The sequence below is a fragment of the Erpetoichthys calabaricus genome, chromosome 2, assembly GCF_900747795.2.
Source record: "Erpetoichthys calabaricus chromosome 2, fErpCal1.3, whole genome shotgun sequence".
NCBI lineage: Eukaryota > Metazoa > Chordata > Cladistia > Polypteriformes > Polypteridae > Erpetoichthys > Erpetoichthys calabaricus.
Window position 1 is genome coordinate 167,195,774 of NC_041395.2, and position 7,765 is coordinate 167,203,538.

The following is a 7,765-nucleotide window of genomic DNA, read 5'->3' on the forward strand; positions in this document are numbered from 1 at the left end:
CACATTCCAAATGTGATCCCCAGTGAGAGTTATATTTAAGACTCAAAACCTCTGGGACACCATAAAAAACTAAGACTGCCTATAGAGCCCAGTCTGTATTTGGTGTTTATCTTGATGGGTAGCCAATCACTATCACTCTGCTTTGATCAACCCTGTTGTCTCATCATCTGCAGGTTGGTTATGATTGTTGTACCAGATGAGGGACAAACATGGATTTGATGGATCTGGAAAGACTAAATATTAGGGTAAAAAACTTGTTTTTGGAATAAGTAGTGCCTTTTTTCTGTTTGTGTAGAAGCCATGGCACAGACAAATACTGGTTAGACGTAATCTGTAGTGTCTTACTGTCATTTATAGCATTGGTCCTAGTGGTAGTTACATGTATTCTAATTTATTTCATTTCCTTGTGAAAGTCCTAAGGAGGGTGTTGGGATACTTACAAGCGCTGGTATAAACAATTTGTATACTTTAATGTGAAATGCTCAAAATTGTCTGTTTTTTGCTTTTTACTTAATAAATGTACCAAAAAAAAGAAAGAGTAAAATCAGTATGCTACAAATACCATAGACACCACTTTCTGGCTCTAGTGATATGTTAATCCTTTATACACCATATACAGTACATATTTCTGAGTTGTACAGAGTAGTGATGAATGAAATAGCTTGGGTTAATTTTGCATACAGTTTTTCCTCTACAATTCACAATGTATACAAATTCACAATTGCAAAATGCAAAACACTTTAAAATTAGTTGTTTTAGACTGTTAAGTGTTTTGGGGTGCAAAGCAAGGAATATCCATCCATCCATCCATTTTCCAACCCGCTGAATCCGAACACAGGGTCACGGGGGTCTGCTGGAACCAATCCCAGCCAACACAGGGCACAAGGCAGGAAACAATCCTGGGCAGGGTGCCAACCCACCACAGGCAAGGAATATTAATGTATTAATATTATCGTAATTCCACAGCAGAAACCTCTGTCCCCTTTCTTGGTTTCACTTCCAATGTTGCCCAGATCTTCCATAGCTCCTTCCATGTGGTTCCATGTGCTCTTACCTAACCTGTGCATTGCCAACCTGCACATTCATGTTGCTGACTCTACATTACTACACTCATTTAAGTTCAGCAGTAACACCATTTGTGCTCACTTTCCTCAACACAATAAACTAATCCCAGTCACATACCTAGGCCATTGGATTTTAGCAGAGGACAAGCTCCTCTGAAGTGCTTGAAGGTAAGTGCATTTTAGTTGTGCCTTTCTTTCCACACTCTGCACCAAAAAAATTTTTGCTCATGTAGAAAAAGGCTCAGAGAAGATGAAAATATATGTTCTAATTTTGATTGTGACAAAACATAATTTCTTTTGTGAATTGTTAAGCAAGGAGACACTTTAGGTTTTGCTGCAAATTCAATTGAGTGTGAATCACTTGGCTTAATACTAGTATCAAGCACTGTAGATCTGAACATGAGTCCACAGTACTAAATAAAAGAGGTTTGTTACACACACATGTAGGAGGTAAGAGTACAGAAAATGACAAAGTACAACAAATGAGTGAAATACTGTAACAAACAGCTATGCCCAAAGCACCTAACTAAGAAGTCCCCAGTACTATCCTTGCTCACCTTCTCCCAATGTTCTGTCCATCCTTTCTTAGCTCTTTTCTTTCAGTGGTTCTTCAGTTCAAAATCTTAATCCCACTTAAATGCGTGTGCTGTTTATGCACTACTCCGAATTTCTGGAATTATTTATTTAATAACATTTGAGAAAAAGATGTATGCATTTTGCCCATTTTTAGCATACGTCTGGATGTGGGTTATGAAATAGAAGTAGCATGAGATTTTTTCCATGAGTATTTTTGATATTGTTTGCTTTTGTCCATCTTTGGTCCCTATAGAAAGTTTGTCATACTCATTACATATTAAAACAAGAGTTTAAAATTTTTCTCACTCATCCATAGAAATAAATAAAAATCATTTGTGCAAGGAGTAGTCTATAAAGCTCTTCCAGGGTCCGAGATGATATCAGTAACCCTTGTCAACAGAGTTTAGCTGCAGACCTCCAAGCTTTACTCAATTGTGCAGCCAATCAAATTGTACACATCCTATGATGTTTAGCAGACATTACATTATACATCTGTAATACCATGTAATGCAGCCAATCATTTGAATCTTTCTCAACACACCCACTTTGAATGCGTACCTGTACTTTGTTCTCATAAAAACATACACTAAGGTTAAAATGAAGGTTGTGGGAGGGTTTTCTGACTCATGTTTAAAGATGACTGTCAGATAGGTGTGTCTTGTAGTGGGAGGGTCATGTAGTATGACTGTCTCTCGGGGAGCAACACTGCCATGTAGTGCTGCAGGCATTAGCCTTCAGAACCTTCTCAGTTTTTCTACTATATAAACCACGTGAAATAAACTTGAAATCTGATTGGCTGTTGGCGGTTTGGAGCAACTTCTGAATCACAGAGCTCAAAAGGTCTGAAGCTAGACCCTTCACACCCTTTCAGCTGCCCCTCACCACAGAGAGGAACTGATGAAGGCCAGACTGGATGTTTTCCCCAATACCCCTCTGGGGCTAATAGGCCCTGTGCCGTATGGGTTGTGAAAGTGACCGACTCCACAAATGGATTATTGTTCTTTCACCCACAGACTTTCATCATGCAGTTCTGGACCATACTACTGCATGTTAACCTACAACAGGATTTCAACTAGAGAAAGTATGATACACAACACACTTTAGCATCAAATTTTTTTTCTGAAATAATAGTTTGTGTTATTAATTTGTGTTTGATTTGATAGATCAGTTGGCTGTTATAGCCCTTACCAAAAACACACTGTAATAAAATTATGGTGGACTGCTTAAACATCACAGGAAGCAAATGCTACAATACAACAATGCTCTGTCCAAAATAAAAAAAAACATGCATGCCTTACATAACAGCAGACAATATGAAAATCAAATATACAACAATGTTTAGTGTATCAGTATGATTTATCAGTCATAGGGCCCTGCCAGAGATTCATTCTCTGTCCTTGACTGGCTCCCACAGCTGGTAGACTATGCTCCATCTCTTGTGAACCTTAATAAGATGAGATGGGTTTGACAATTTTACACTACTTTACACACATGTATTTGTGTTTGTGCGTCACAACGCCTTTACAGTTTAGCCACAGATTCCCAGTATGATTCCACTCCGAAAAATGGCATTTGAATCTACACAAGCTTTGGAATGTTTTCCATAAAGGAGAAGCATTATACAAAATGAAAGGCTGCTTACATTTTATTTCCAGATGAGAGTCAATCTACCACTAAGCAGAAAAGGACAATTGGAATTAAGTGTTGTGTTGTTGTTTGCTGCCATCTACTGGTTACCAGGCAAAATTGCAAAAAAAATAATTTTTTTGTGGATTTGTTTTTCTTTATTAATTAATCAGTCAGTCATTATCCAAACCGAAATATCCTAACACAGGGTCACGGGGGTCTGCTGGAGCCAATCCCATCCAACACAGGGCGCAAGGCCGCAGGGCACACACACACACACATCCACACTAGGGACAATTTAGGATCGCCAATGCACCTAACCTGCATGTCTTTGGACTGCAGGAGGAAACCTCAGCACCCGGAGGAAACCTACACAAACACAGGGAGAACATGCAAACTTCATGCAAGGAAGACCCGGGAAGCGAACCCGGGTCTCCTTACAGCGAGGCAGCAGTGCTACCACTGCGCCTCTGTGCCATTCATTCTTTATTAATTAATTAATGTTAATCCTTTATTCACCATATACAGTTTCTTGTATTAGGAATTTGTCATTTTTTGCATACTCCAACTTACTCTTCGGAGACACAGTTTTTAGTGTCAGAGCTCAGGGTCAGCTATTTGTACAGCACCCCTGGAGAATATGTAGGTTAAGGGCCTTGCTCAAGGGCCCAACAGAATAGAATCTCTTCTGTCACTGCCAGGGTTCAAACCAGCATCATTCAAGTTACCAACCCAGATACTTTAGCCAGAGAACCACCACTCCTCCCTGGACAGCCACCATGATAGTTTCCTTTTTTAGTAGGTCATAAACTTCAATAGTAGAAAAAGTTAAGAAAATTCATACATATACAAATATTCTTAAAAACAATGCAGTGTCACATGGGACCTGATCCAATCCGGATGCTACCAGGTGCAATGTAGGAAACAACCATGGACAAGTTCATTGCCAATTAAAAGAAAGTTCATACAAAATTTTCACTCTGGTTAATTAGTTTTTCAAGATTTTATAAACAAGCGATGTAATGTTTAGCACTGCTGTATGACAGAATCTGGCACTGGGGCCCCAAAGCCGACACATTCACTTTCTGCTCATTCTTTGCATGGTCTCTCTGAGTTTGTATGGCTACTCTTTACTTACTCCAGTTTCTTCTCACAACCAATATACAGAAGTGTTACATTGATTAACCACTTCAAAACTGATGCTGAGTGAATGTCCTCTTGTCAAGGACTGACGCTACATACAGTGTTGTATCCTAAATTTGCTTTGCTGCAGTGATGGCAGGATAGGCTTCAGTGCTCCATAAACTTGTATTTAAAACAGAAGCGGGTACAGTGAGTAGAACTGCCTCTTCAAGGATCCAAGTTGGGTCTGGGTTCAAATCCTTCATCCCTAGTTGGTATCTACGTGTGTCTGTGTCTGCATGTATTTTGCTCAGGTTTTAATCCCACATCGTCAAAACTATCAAGGTTAGTTAAAGTGACATTTCAGAGTTAAGTAATGTGTGTAAGTCAGTGGGCATCTGGATGCCCTAAGCCCTGTCTAATATGAATCCTGCCTTGAGCCCAAAAATTCTCATGATTATCTCTCTCCTCCTGTGTGACTTAGATGAATGCTTTGAAAAATAAGCCTGACAGTTTTACAGTGTGATTGAATGGTCCAATATGAAATGAAAAATGTCAGAAAGCTAGAAGAAATAATAATTGCACAAAGATATAGTTAGATGGTAAAAGAACAGAGTCCAGCTCAGGGCGGCGAAGGAGCAGTACAGGAGAAAGCTGGAGCAGAAGTTGCAGAATAACAGCATGAAGGAAGTGTGGGATGGGATGAAGATCATCACTGGCTGCAGCTCGAAGCGGGGTGCCACCATCGAGAGAGACGTGAAGAGAGCAAACCAAATGAATAACTTCTTTAACAGGTTTGACCACCCTAACCCACTCTCACTCTCACCTCGGAGTACTGCACCCTCCACACATCCTTCTGCTGATACCAGCATAGGAGAGACATCCCCACCCATAATTACAACAGCGCAGGTGAGCAGAGAGCTGAGGAGACTTTGTGCCAGCAAAGCAGCGGGTCCAGATGAAGTATCGCCATGACTGCTGAAGGTCTGTGCATCGGAGTTGGGGGGGTCCTCTACAGCACATCTTCAACCTGAGCCTGGAACAGGGGAGAGTCCCAAGGCTTTGGAAAACATCTTGCACCACCCCAGTCCCAAAGGTATCATGTCCTAGTGAGCTGAATGACTTCCGGCCTGTTGCTCTGACATCACATGTGATGAAAACCATGGAGAGGCTGCTGCTTCACCACCTGAGGCCACAGGTTCAACACGCCCTCGACCCTCTGCAGTTTGCATATCAGGAGAAGGTGGGAGCGGAGGATGCCATCATCTATATGCTACACGATCCCTCTCTCACTTGGACAGAGGCAGTGGTGCTGTAAGAATTATGTTTCTAGACTTCTCTAGCACCTTCAACACAATCCAACCACTGCTCCTTAGGGACAAGCTGACAGAGATGGGAGTAGATTCATACCTGGTGGCATGGATCGTGGACTATCTTAAAGACAGACCTCAGTATCTGCGTCTTGGGAACTGCACGTCTGACATTGTGGTCAGCAGCACAGGAGCGCCACAGGGGACTGTACTTTCTCTGGTTCTGTTCAGCCTATATACATCGGACTTCCAATACAATTCGGAGTCCTGCCACATGCAAAAGTTAGCTGACAACACTGCTATCGTGGGCTGCATCAGGAGTGGGCAGGAGGAGGAGTATAGGGACCTAATCAATGACTTTGTTAAATGGTGCGACTCAAACCACCTACACCTGAACACCAGCAAAACCAAGGAGCTGGTGGTGGATTTCAGGAGGTCCAGACCCCTCATGGACCCCGTGATCATCAGAGGTGACTGTGTGCAGAGGGTACAGACCTATAAATATCTGGGAGTGCAGCTGGATGATAAATTAGACTGGACTGCCAATACTGATGCTCTGTGTAAGAAAGGACAGAGCCGGTTATACTTCCTTAGAAGGCTGGCGTCCTTCAACATCTGCAATAAGATGCTGCAGATGTTCTATCAGATGGTTGTGGCGAGCGCCCTCTTCTACGCGGTGATGTGCTGGGGAGGCAGCATTAAGAAGAAAGACGCCTCACGCCTGGACAAACTGGTGAGGAAGGCAGGCTCTATTGTTGGCATGGAGCTGGACAGTTTAACATCTGTGGCAGAGCGACGGGTGCTAAGCAGGTTCCTATCAATTATGGAGAATCCACTGCATCCACTAAACAGTGTCATCTCCAGACAGAGGAGCAGCTTCAGTGACAGACTGCTGTCACTGTCCTGCTCCACTGACAGACTGAGAAGATCGTTCCTCCCCCAAACTATGCTACTCTTCAATTCCACCTTGGGGGGGTGGGGGTGGGGGTTGGGTAAACATTAACATTATAAAAAGTTATTGTCTGTTTTTTACCTGCATTATTATCAATCTTTAATTTAATATTGTTTTTTTGTATCAGTATGCTGCTGCTGGAGAATGTGAATTTCCCCTTGGGATTAATAAAGTATCTATCTATCTATCTATCTATCTATCTATCTATCTATCTATCTATCTATCTATCTATCTATCTATCTATCTATCTATCTATCTATCTATCTATCTATCTATCTATCTATCTATCTATCTATCTATCTATCTATCTATCTATCTATCTATCTATCTATCTAACAAATATATGTAGGTGAAATAACAATAATAAGCTGAGATATCAGAGGAAATGAGAGAAAAATAACAGGCAAGGAGCTTCTATGAAGCTTTAGGATCAAACCTGATATAAAATAGCCTAAAGTACACAGTATATTAAAGGGAAGGTTGAATAAATTACCAAAACATTAAATAAAAGCTCATAAAAAACCCTTAGGGATCCCATATAATAGCAACACAAGAATTTAAGACAAACTGATATAATGTGGGAATAAAGAACAAAACTGGATTATGGAAATTCAGAAGGCTGACAATGGAAGGAAAATGCTATTGGTCACAATAACCATCAGCCCAAAATGCAGATGAGTGAAAGATTATAGGCACTCAACTTATTGCAAAAGTTGAGGTAGTGAACCGGATAAGGCACAAAATGGAAAAAAAAAGAACATGTATTAAATGCTGGGGAGGCAGACTGATGGTTTACAAGAAATCAACTTGTATGTAATAAAACAGAAACAATTAAATAATATGTGAATGAAATAAGACATTGTGCGCAGTGAAATATTATACAAATCTGTGACCCTGGAAAATGTTAACTGCAGACAGCATTAAAGGAGTAACACTATGGGCTGAGAATAAAATGCAAAGGTACAGACACTGGGAATTGTGAAGTACTCTGTGTGAGTGGGCCCTGGTTATGGAGAAATCCAATAGAGTCTTATCTGTAGACCTTATTGTAGAATTGGTGTCATACCTTGTAGGAGAGCTACGAGAGAGAGAGAGATGACATGGAAATTAATAAA

General features: G+C 40.9%; 1 protein-coding gene across 1 annotated transcript in view; it reads right to left on the reverse strand.

The window, feature by feature from the left end:
* The window catches only part of LOC114669508 (presenilins-associated rhomboid-like protein, mitochondrial), a 1,019,231-nt gene that overhangs the window by 657,925 nt on the left and 353,541 nt on the right, over positions 1-7,765 (reverse strand). The gene's annotated exons all lie outside the window — the stretch shown is intronic.